Consider the following 12956-nt stretch of genomic DNA (forward strand, 5'->3'; position numbering starts at 1 on the left):
GGCAGCAATGCACATTAAGTTGATACTGCACATTGCTTCACTAATGGTTGCGTTGTTAATCGCTAAAACAGCAAGCAATTGTTAAACGAACACATTTATCATATAACTTAGGTTTTATTCTGGTTATTATTTTCCAATTCAAAGCCAGCTCTCCTCAGCAATACACTAATGCGAAAAAATTAAGGACGAGACGGTTTTTTCAATATAACTTTGTACAAAAGCTTTCCAAATCAACACATTTAATACCGTAAGATCCCCAATACGTAAGGACATGAGTAATGTAAGCAACACTTACTAAAAGAGAAATCAGAGGGTTAAAAAGAAGCTTTATTGAAAAAGTAGCATGGAGCGCAATGCGACTGAAGGCCGAAACATTCCTGTGATGGGTCTCCAGCAAGAAACATCCTGTCTTTAATAGGGGATATGATCTCCCCTGACTGCTAGGCAGGTTTCACAGCGTCTACCCATGCTGAGAATGAGGGTGTCAATGAGTTGTTGAGGCATTGCTGCCCATTCGTCTTGCAGCGCCAATCGAAGCTCCGGAATCGTTACTGGTGGTAAGGTACGAGCTGCCAAGCGTCTGCCTAGAAAATCCCATACATGCTCGATGGGATTGAGATCCGGAGATCGTGCCGGCCAATCCATACGCTCAATATCCTCACTCTCTAAGAGCTATTCGGCAGCTACTGTGCGATGACATGGTGCATTGTCGTCCATGAAAAGGAACTGCGGACCCATAGCGCCTCTAAAAAGACGCGCATATGGAAGAAGAATCTCGTTACAATAACGGGTCCCGTTGACTGAACCTGCGTCGAAGATGTGAAGGTCTGTACGACTACCAAGCATGATGCCTCTCCAAACGAGAACACCGTCACCTCCATACCTGCCCCTTTCAATGATGTTCGAGGGATGATTGTGGCTTCCCCGCTCTATCCAGATGAGTATGCGATGAGAATCGCTACTCAGCCTGAATCTGCTCTCATCTGTAAAGAGTACTCGTCCCCATTCATTGTCTCTCCAATTCCGGTGTTCCCGACACCACAGAGAACGCCTTCTCCGATGGGCAGGCGTTAGAGGTACACACCGTACAGGGCGTCGTGCAAACAGACCACCACCGTGCAGTCTTCTGGCCACGGTAAAACGCGATATCGGTTCTCCAGTCGCCTGTGTCGTGTGTCTAGCGATTTCTCCCGCTGTCTGCCGCCTGTTTCTTCTGGCCTGTAAGGCAATATACCGGTCATCTGCGGGTGTGGTTCCTCGTGGACGACCAGTATTAAACCCCCGGATAGCTGTTCCTGTAGTTTGAAATTGTCTCCAAAGTCGTGAAACGATGCTGTGAGCAATTCCGAACTCTGCAGCCACACTGCGGCCTTCCTCCAACTTCCCAATGATTCGACCTCGGGTAAAAGCATCCAGATGTCGTCTAACAGATTGATTATTCGCCATTTCTCGCTGAGGCAACAACTCGGTGTGGTTTTAACTGCTATACGGCGTGTAATCTCTTTGCCAGAAATACTGATCTTACACCGACAACATGCTTTATACTACTCAGACACTCCCCCATTACGTCTACCTGCATATCTGCGCATGTGCTACCGTACATCACTTTACTTAATCTCCTGATTGGTCTTTCTGTCCGCTCTGCCTCTTCGTTCAGCTGATATGCTAATTTTTCGACTTCGTCCTTAATTTTTGCACACCAGTGTATGTTATTCAGGAATACCAATGTATGGAAAATGAGGTCTGAGAGTTTTTGCCTAGAAAACTGCTGCTTGATATCTATGTGCTTTTCCAGATAACAAAGGACTATAATAAAAGACGATTTATATTTCACTGAATGATGTCAAGGACAATATATGCCAGTCAATGGCTGAACGTATAAAACCGCTGACCACTAATAATTCAATTAAAGTTCAAATTTGGTCGAACGAGCTGGATACGTGGAGTTTTCTTGGTTTTCTGTATGCGTAAGGTCAAGTGTGAACAGGTATAGGATTAAGCATTTTGCCGGCCGTTGCAATCTCTGTAGCTCCTAAATTCTGTTGCCCGATGCCTGCCTAAATTCTAGAAATTTTTCTTCCACTAAATTTTTCATTAATGGCTTCCCTTATTGACTTAGGTGAGCAGGTCACGTGATACAGATGCCAGGACATATACCTATCCTACGTGATTATGGAAATTGATAACAATTATGTCTAACATTTCAAAAATGTTAATTCTTGAAAGATGAATTCTTTCATTGCTAGATGCAGAGAAAAACGCCAAGTCAGAAAATTCCGATGAGTTAGTAAAGATGTAAAATTCCGGTCGCAGAACCCCTAAAGAAACCAGATGGGAGGAGCTGTTATGGCGTAGTAGCGACGTCAGGAGCAGAAAGTTTTCAATAGCAAGGCGTTAACAAATAATACCCCTGGATTGGCGGCATTGGGGAATGGTTGGATTAATTTTGGAGTTTAACTTAATTTAGTATAAACAATAATTAAACCGAAATATAAAGATAAATAAGGGAAGGGGTAATTGATAATAGTGAGTACTAGGTAGATGAGTTGGAGTTAGCAGCGAATTAAGTCAATTAATTAAGTCAGGTAGCAAAATTTAAAATACTAAAAATATTAGTCTGGGTGACGGAGCACTGCTCCAGGTGAATAGAAAATATTCACACTATTGTATTGTGGAAGTTATAATCTATTTGTGAAATGCATTTATTATTCCGAGTTTGAATATTTCTGAAAAATTTCTTTGAAACTTTTGCCTTGAAACTTTCGCTGTATTTTCAATTTTGTATTCGTCGTGGACTGCACTTATCCACGACGTGGTTTCTTATGAACCATCTAATGGCTGCAATTTACCTCAGTGTTGTCCTTGTAGTGCCGCCCAACCGGTATAGTGGTTAGCGTCGCTGACTGTTGTGCCCAAGGCCCGGGTTCGAATCCCGGAGAAGGCGTGGATGTTTGTAAATTTATAATGTCGGTTTGGCAACACTCTAAATATGTGGTAAGCCGAAAGTCCTCTCGTGTGGTTTGATGAAAGGGGAGAGGGGTGGGTGACCCTTGAACCCTTCCCCCCCCGGGGTGCTCTACATCAAAATTGGTGGCGAAACTGAGCTAAATCGCACTCTCACCTGTGAGGTGCTCAAGGCTGTTGCCAACAGTAGCCGTATCTTGCGCTGCTTTCCAAAAGGAATTTCGTAGGCTTGGGCTGATGTTACTGTCAAACAAGTGAGCATAAGTAACAACAACAACATTACAGCACTTGTAGTTTGTTAAGATTGATTTTACATGAGTGACCTCATACAGGATTAAGTGATTATGGGTAGCAACATGGGTTTAATACACAAATAATTTATTATTATATAAATTTATTATATTAGTTGCATATAAACCTGAGTTCCCAAAAAATTAAGGAGAATAATTTAGTAGTCCAGAACTTAGAAGTAATGTGTATTATGTGGGAGTTCCATGTAAGTCTTTGATCTAAAATAATGCCCAACTTCCTTAAATGAAAAGATTTCGTGCTTGCTAAATTATAAAAATTTTGACGTTCTTCAATTCTGGCGCCCAATTCAGCAATCCTGGCGCCAGCACTAAACATGAGGCCAAAAACATCGCGAACGAAAACGTCGCGGAGAAAACAACGCAAGGTGAAAACGTCGTGCTACAAACCATCTTGGGAGAAAACATCGCAAGGAGAAAACATTGCAGTCCTAAAACATCGTGGTACAAAACATCGTCGTCGAAAATAAAGCGGTTCGAAAACTTCGCAGTTTAAAAACATCGTCGTCGAAAATATTGTGGTAAAAAATAAAGTATCTACAAATCACCGCATGATTATATAACATCGCAGACATGCTTTTTTTAAGGCTTTAATAACTGTAAAGGCATATTCCCATAATGATTTGTGAGCGCAAGATGGAAAGAAGGATAATTTTTACTTTCATATTTTTTATTAACTAAAAACATTTTGCTCAGAAAATGAGAAGGAAACTTAAGCATAGAAAATTAATGCAACTTATAGCACTCAATAGAATTTTAAATCGACGTAGTTAACTAACAAAGGCCATTAATAAATCATTTTTATAAAGTTTTTACTGGTAATTTTTCATGAAAAGTATAAATCTATAAGTTACATTCAATTGTTTATGCTTAAGTTTCCTTCTTACGTTTTCAGCAAAGCTTTATTAGTCAATAAAGAACTGTGAAAGTAAAAATTATCCTTCTTTACATCTTGCGCTCACAAATCATTATGGAAATATCCATTTACAATTATTAAAACTTGAAAAAAGCATGTCTGCGGTGTTATCGTCATGCGATGATTTGTAGATACTTTATTTTTTACCACGATATTTTCGACGACGATGTTTTGTACCACGATGTTTTAGGACTGTGATGTTTTCTCTTTGCGATGTTTTCTCCCACGATGTTTCGTAGCACGACGTTTTCGCCCTGCGTTGTTTTCTCCGCGACGTTTTTGTCCGCGATGTTTTTGCCGCGATGTTATCGGCGGACACCAAACAGGAGTCAGTTTCACTTTTCCTCAAATGGTCCATCAAGAAATAATCTCTGCTGAATATAAAGTTTTTATGCGCTATATTTCAATATGTTAACCTTATCTAACATAATGTAAAGTAAACAACGGGGAATTTGGACTGCCTTTAAAACGAAATTGTTTTTCTGATACTGGTAAAGGTTAAGGAAGTAGTAAAACAGGTGCAACAATTTTTATCCCCCTTTTTTTTATTTGAGTGACGGTAATGTTAAAAGGGACTGCAAATCTCAAAGAACAACGAATTTCATAATTTTACTATAAATTCATTAGTACATATTAATTATACATTGATCATAATTTCAATAATATATATCTGAATTCTTTAACAATGATTATTAACAATGAAACTTTTTCTGAAAATAAGGAAAGAACTAAATATTATTTCAGATTGTGTAATGTATGTTAAGATAAGAATTTTTTCTCCGCATTCCCGTTGCAATTTTCTGCTTTCTTTTTTTATCATTATCTATATATACCATATAGCTAAAAGTTACAGGAAAAAAATGTATGGACATTTGTTTGAAGTGTTTGATGAGTTATCCTGTAATGCGGCCACGTGAAAAGTATGCATTGAATAAGTACCAACAAAAAAGTAACTGACGAGAAAAGCATTTTTGCTCACCATATATCATAAAAACCAGAAAACGATATGTAATATATAGCACAGAATATTTTTCCTGCTGTATTCAGTATTTGTAATTGGTATATGTTTTCGTAATATAACACTTATATTAATCATGGGCGTAGCCAGGACCTGAGCTAAGGGAGTGCAAACGATCTTAGATTTACAAAACGAAACTGAAATATGACTTCGAACTTGCGGATCAGTGGTCGAGTGAATAAAACTTTTGAGCACTGGTAACTGGCCTGAACAGGGAATTGGTTGGCTGCATGAGTGTTTTCGCCGTTTTTTTCGTGCATTTTAAATTAAATCCGAACCAATTTCTCTTAGAAAATTCTTAATACGATTACCCCACATAATTTGCTGCTATCAAATATCAAATAAACGCGAAAATAAAAAATGGACTTCAATACATGAGTTTAAGCAGATTGTTGAAAATTTGAAGAACGGAAATAAAGACTCCTAAACTTCTCGTATTTAGTTTTCTAACATATGTGACAATAATTTTTCTTCCATCTGAATTAAATCTTTCAAAAACTTTTTTTTCTTTAAAACAACATTTTACATATACAATCCATTCAAGGTGACTCTCTGCCATTATTGAATGCAGCCAAGTATTTACTCTGAGCAGGGTGTCAAATAAACACCTCTTAACAAAAGAGGTGTTGGTTAAATGAGCGCTGATTAGCACTTGTAGTGCATGGTTGAGGAAAAAAAAAAAAAAAAAAAAAAAAAAAAAAGAAGTCTCTTTCGTTTCTGAAAAGAAACTCGAATCTTCTTTTACCAAGTTTTCTATTGTGAGCTCCTCCATGCTCAGAAATTACACTAGAGTTCTATCTCTCTATCAACATTTTCCAAGTTATAAAAGTCATGGGAAAACTGCACTTTTTTTGTAAATTCTTCTTCTGGCATCTCGAACATAGCTACAGATGCAATAACATTACCGCCCACAGTGATAATATTAAATAATTTAGGTATGGTAAACTAAAAGATCTTTTACAAAATTCATCGGTTGTAGATGCTGGAAGATGTGAACAATATTGTTGCACTTTTACAATTTTCGATATTTGTAATTGAGGCCAATGTTTCCAGCCATAGTACTGAAGAAAGATAGAATTTTCTGGCATAAAACATATGCTGCTTTACGATGTTCTTTCACGAGTATTGAAATTGTCTTTATGTAGTATATTTGTATTTTTGGAGTGTGAATATTAGCCAGAAGTTCTAGGGGAACCAAATACATTGCAATTAGTCCTATGCGTACGATAAATTCAGATTTCATCGTAGCACAGGATAATTGGAAAGCAAGTTTCCTAGTAGAAGAAAGCTTCTTTCCGTAAATTTTCCAATCCCTAAACGATATGTATAAAATGTTGTTTGAATTTGCTGGTACTTTTGTCAAATTGACGTGTCCCACGCAAGGTCGGAATATTGGCTGCATATTTTCTTTGTAGAATAGATTCACGAAAAACGTTTATCGCATCCTTCATAGTAGAAATAGTGTTTCTGACTTCCTTTGCGCAGATTAACCTTTTAATTGTCAAGTTATTTTGATGATTTGGGTGCATAAATTGTCAATTTTTTTATTCCAAAAATGAAATGTTTGCCTCAATTTTTTTTTAAATGTCGCGCACTTTGAACTTTAACCTCTATCCTTTGAAACCTTCAGTCAAATGCTGCCATCTGTTGAATTAAAGGCGAAATAAACTTCTTACGATATATATTCGGGTATAACAATATGATGCACTCAAAAAAAAAAAATTACATTTTGGAATACCAGTGCTGTGCCTAAGATTATTTCGGGCATGACAGTTAAAATCTTTCACAGATAAATTTAGTTTGTTACTGGCACAATGAAAAAACAAGGTCTTTTTTCTATCTATATGCCAAGATCTGAATTGAGCTGATATTCGTTGTTATGGTCTAACATCCATCGTAATCCTGTTTAAAACATTCTTCACTCGGATCAAAACTTCTTTTCAGAAAACTATCTGTTTTTTTTTTTTTTTCTTTTTTTTTTCTGTGTGTGTGTGTGTGTGTAAGTATCCAATGCAATTAGTTTGATAAATCTTAGGAATTCTCCCGGACGGCTAGCTTTTCTTTATCAAAAGCAACTGAGAACTGCCCATTTTGAGATATATCGCTTGTTTTGTCTGCCATTATGCTGTATATAGAAATTTCTCTTGCATCACGTACTATAACGTCTTTCACCACTAGTCCACAAAAACTGATTAACTCATTTCGGATTTCAGCTGACATATAATTAGCAATTTTACTACCTTTTCAAAATGTCTTTCCCATATTTAATCTCCTGCTTCGAGTCTTAGACGAATCAAATCCTTCCTGTTGTGTCTTGGTCCCCACAAAATATAATTAAGGAAATTATTGACGCTGATGCATTATTATTGGTGCATGCAGTCCTTCATTTTAAAAGGGGTTTTAATAAACTTCATGTGCGAATTTCGAGCTGGCACTTTGTTCCGAGTATAAAGCGACTTACGTATCGCTAATGAAAGCGTGCTCTCTGACATGCATTTTGTCTTACGGGGATTTTATAAAATATAACAATTACTCGGAGGGGGTTCAGAGAACGATTCTCCTTTGACGAGGCGCTTGCTCCGTTTTCATCCACAGCTCGTTTTAGAAAATGCATATAGACAAATTAAGTTCGTGTAGAGATAACATATGCGCGAAATCAAGATTTATTTTAACTTTTTATTTTAAATAATTTCCCACACCCGAATGATATCAATATTATCAATCGCGTGACAGATTTCCTCTGCAAAGATCCTGAAAATCAAATCAACCCGACCTCTCCTAAAGAAATACAGAAAATTATAAAGAAATTTAATCCAAAGAAAGCATCTGGAGATGACAATATCAATAATAAGACCCTGAAATACCTCCCAAGGAAAGGCATCGTCCTTATTACAAATATTTTTAACGCATGTTTAATACATTCCCAAAAAATTGCGGAAACATGCCAATCTAACTGTCGACTCAGGTGAACGCAGTTCGCGAAGCGGGCTTCCGCGTGTCAGCGCAATCCCTGACTATGTCATTGGCGATTTTCTATCTGGAATGTAACTGAGCATCAGTGAGTCCTAAAAGGTTAAGTGAGTAAAGATGGCAGTTAGATGAGTGGTGGGTTGATAGCATAAACAGTAGAGAGTCTCTGAGGAAACACTGTCCCATCTGCATCATCACAAGTAGGTCGTGTTGATTGACTATGAGAGAGCAGGCAAGTAAAGTGCTAAAAACTATCTGGCCATTCAGGAGAGTGAGAAGTCAGAAAATGCAGGACTAAAAAATAATTTTAAGCTAAAATGTCTCTAAAATTTTGAAATATTTTTTAATATAATTAAATATTTAAATATTACTATTAAAACTAGGTGTTAGCTAAAACGCGCAAAATTGCCCTCGGTCTTCCTCTATTTCTGTTGCTTCTGTAGTCATAAGCTAATATTGGGATTGTTGGGTTTTGGACTTTAGGAATCTTCCTAAAGAAATTTTTGGCCAGCTTTGCTATATAGGCGTTAATGGGCTTTACGTTGAATTCTCTGTGGATAGCTTCATTACGGATGAACCATCTGCAATTAGTGACTTGTCTTAGCAATCTTAGAATTTTGGGCAATTTGCAGACTTTTAATAGATGAATTGCTAACGTACCCCCATACGGGGCAGGCGTAGGTAATAATAGGTCGTAGGATGTCGTAGATGAATATTTTATTTTCTATTGAGAGAATGCTGTTCCGGGCGATTAGAAGGGAAAGCGTAGCTTTACGAGCTTGGAACTTATTAATTACGTGTTTAATGTGGGGCGACCATGTGAGATGCTTGTCAAGAACTACTCCTAAGTAGGGGACTTGCTTGGCCCAAGGGATTGCAGTATTAAACATAATTATCTGAATGTGTTCATCAATTTTGATTTTACTGGGGAACAAAATAGCGTCCGATTTCTCAACATTAATGCCAATTTTCAGGCGTGGAGCCAGAACTCCAGTGCATGGATGTGATTTTGGAGTGATTGTTTTACTGAGCTGATAGATGTATTTTGGGTGAGTATTGCCGTATTATCTGCATACATGGCTGTGGTTGTGTCCTGTTGTTGTGGGATATCGTTCAAGTACATATTATAGAGGACGGGCGAAATTAAAGAGCTCTGGGGGGCGCCAGCTATGATTGGTCTGGGGGTTGAGTATGTGCTATTGACTCTAACGACAAAGTGTCTATCCTTAAGATAGGAGTTGATGAGTGTAGTGATGTAAGCTAAGAAACCCAGATTAATTAATTTGTAATTGAGGCCCTCCAGCCACACACGGTCAAATGCCTTAGCAACGTCTAGGAAGATACCTCCGGTAATGAGATTATTTTTCAGTCCTGAAGCAATCAATTAAGCGACCCGGTATAATTGGTGCGTGGTGGAGTGACGTTTGCAGAAGCCGTATTCCTCATTGATCAATGAATTATTTGCTTCCGCATGTTGCATGATCATCTTTAAAATGACATATTCAGTGATTTTATTTAAAGCTGATAAAAGGCTTATTGGTCTGTAGAATACCGGATCGCAGGAAGCTTTTCCTAGTTTAAGAATTGGGCATATGATAGCAGTTTTCCATTTTTTAGGATAAATTCCACTTTTGATAATAAAGTTGATGATGGTAACCAGGTTGAAGATCATTAAAATACCCATGTTGGCAAGCATTTTATTGGAAATCTTATCCAGACCAGGACTTTTCTTGGTTTTCAGTTCGCATATATATTCAAGGACATCTGACGACATAACTGGAGGGATGTTTTCACTGTGGGGATTTGTACGGAAATTTTTTAGCGTATGATTAACCAAGTATTCTGTTGGTGGGTGAGAAATGTTGTTGGTGTGGAACTGAGAAGCGTAGTGACCGGCGAGTGACTCAGCTTTCTCAATTTCGGTGTCGGCAATATTTCGGGGGCCATTAAGAGGAGGAATATTTGTGTAGCATCTTTTAAATTTTGTAGTCTCTTTCCAGATAACGTTATCCTCTGGATTAAGAGACTCTAGGTTAATCAGCCCAGTTGCGTTGTGCTTGTTTACGTGTCATGAGTTTGATCTTGTCATTGAGCCTTTTGAGAGCGATTTTTGCCATGTTTTGCGGGTAGCATTTCTCTGTTTAATGAGTTGTCGGATCTTTAATTCTGTCCCTGTGTTCTACAGCTTTACTGTTGGCATTCAGGGCATTAAAAGTTCATTGGAAAAGGAAGTAATAGCCACGTCTAACTCATCCTCATTTTGTATCATGTGTATTGAGTAGTGAGTGTTGTTTAGGGCTTTGGCATATCCTGCCCAGTTAGTAATGAAGGCCTTTTTGTGTGGTGAGTTATGGCAACTAACATCTACTTCTTAAACGACGGGATTATGGTCTGACGATAGTTCGTGCAGACGTTTTACACCTCTGAGAATGTAGAAATCAATGGTAGAAGCAGTATTATCGCCATAACGTGTTGGGGTTTCTGGAGCTGCAATAGTAAATCCTGCCGAGTTGGCAAAACGGAGGATTATATTTCCTAAGGTGTTGTTTAACTTGCAGTTCCAGTCGCGGTGGTGTGCATTTAGATCTCCACCTATAATGATTCTATTGTTAATTCTAGAGAAAACTTGCAGATCAGCTGCAACGTTCCCGTGTGTTTTCCTGTTGGGTGGTATATAAGTGGAGATAAAAGTGATTGTTTGAGTACTGTGAGGAATGATGTTAGTGGCTAAAGCCTCGACAGCTGAAAGCCGTGGGATTGTAACAAGACAATGAGGCATGGAGCGTTTAATTAAAATAATAAAACCTCCTGGGTATCTGGTGGGCCTGATTCGATCAACTTTATAGGCATCGTAGTTGCAAATACTGAATTTTGTATTACACAGATCGTATTTTATTCTCGAGTGTCAGGTCCAAACTTGTGTTACTGTATGAGGATTACATCGGGGACGTACTCATCTGTAAATTCACGATGCTCATAAATTCTATGAAACAAACCATTAGCATTCCATGTTACAATGCGCAGGTTTCCACAGTCCATAATTTAATTACTATTATTTATATTATTTATCCCGTCAATTTTTCCTCCATGGTGAGGTATAATAAGCTGGTTTTCTCTTCAATATTTGTAGCACTTCTCATTGCAGCTAAATTGTTTTAAAGACTCGCATAACTTTCCTGAGATCTGAGCCAAAGGCATTTTAGAACTCAGTTATGATTTTAATGAACTCTAATATTTCTGCAAAGCTGCAGTTGTTTGCTACAGAGTTCGTGTTGGCAGAAGTATTATTATTGGCATAATTGTTGGAATTATCATGGACTATGGAAGCTACGCTAGGGCTATTATTACCATTTGCAGCAGAAGGTTCGCGTGCCATTTTTGACTTCTGGGGATTATTTGCCGCTAGATGGAAATTTCTCACATCCTCGGTAAAACGCGGGATGGCCTTCTTTATCACAGTTGGCACATTTGGGGACTTCAAGCCTACCAGTTTTGTCTCTGTCCTTGGTTTTGTGAAAGCCGGCGCTTTTTACGCACCTGGGTGCCACATGGCAATTGCCATTCTAACTCTCTTTAAAAAGCCTGGCAAAGCTGGAAATCTCACAAGTAAATTTAGACAGATCAGTTTTCTGCCTGCGATTGCCAAACTTTTCGAAAGGCTTATCGAGTCACGACTCACCATTTTATTAATGAAAATAACATCATCAAAGACCATCAATTCGGATTTCGCCAGGGATTCTCAACGACTCAGCAGATCGCCCGAATCGTGGAAATCATAGGTGAAAATTTTAATAAAAAGGAAGTAGTTGCTGCTATTTTTATGGACGTAGAGAAAGCCTTCGATAAAGTTTGGCATGACGGTCTTATCATTAAGCTGATGAACTATAATTTCCCACCTGCCATCATCCTTCTAATCACTGATTTTTTAAAAAACAGAACTTTTCAAGTTAAGATTGAAGATAACTATTCCACCACAAGAAAAATTGACGCGCATTTACCACAGGGGTTGGTAATTTCTCCGCTTTTCTATAATTTATATATTAATGATCTTCCTAATGTTGAAAATATTCTCACAGCGTGCTATGCCGATGACACAGCACTTTTATGTCACTTAATCCATATCGTGCAAGAAATAAACTACAGAATGCCTTTGATTACATTTCATCCTGGTTTAAAGGATGGGAAATAAAAATTAACCCCGAGAAATCAAAAATGATTTACTTTAAAAATGGAAATATCCCTCAAGACTTAGAAGAAATTACGACGAAAGGACAAATCGTGTCACGTGACCATCAAGTAAAATATTTAGGTGTTTATCTCGACCAGAAGTTAACTTTCAAATTTCATGTTAATTATATCAGAGACAAAGCACAACGTGTCTTAATGAGCATTTACACTTTATTGTGCAAATATTCGAAGTTAAATATCAACACTAAAAGAACACTCTACAGGCAATCTGACCCATAATTCTATATGCCGCCCCGGCGTGGGCAGCTACTGCACGTTCAAACATAGCAAAGCTTCAAAGTTTTCAGAGTAAAACTCTCAGATTCCTATCAAACTCTCCGTGGTTCGTTAGGAACACTATCATCCATAATTTTCTAAAGATTTTACCATTACTAAAGATTATATTCAAATTCTACAAAAAGTGTGATTCTTCCACTCACGAAGTTATTAAAAACATAGGGAAGTACGATTATCTAATCGAACAGCCGCATAAACGGCCCAGAAATATACATCATAATGTTAGATGGTAGTTCTTGTATATATTTTATTATTC

This window comes from Stegodyphus dumicola, chromosome 1 (assembly GCF_044657685.1).
Source record: "Stegodyphus dumicola isolate Sdum_Otavi_A_Nest chromosome 1, ASM4465768v1".
NCBI classification, from domain to species: domain Eukaryota; kingdom Metazoa; phylum Arthropoda; class Arachnida; order Araneae; family Eresidae; genus Stegodyphus; species Stegodyphus dumicola.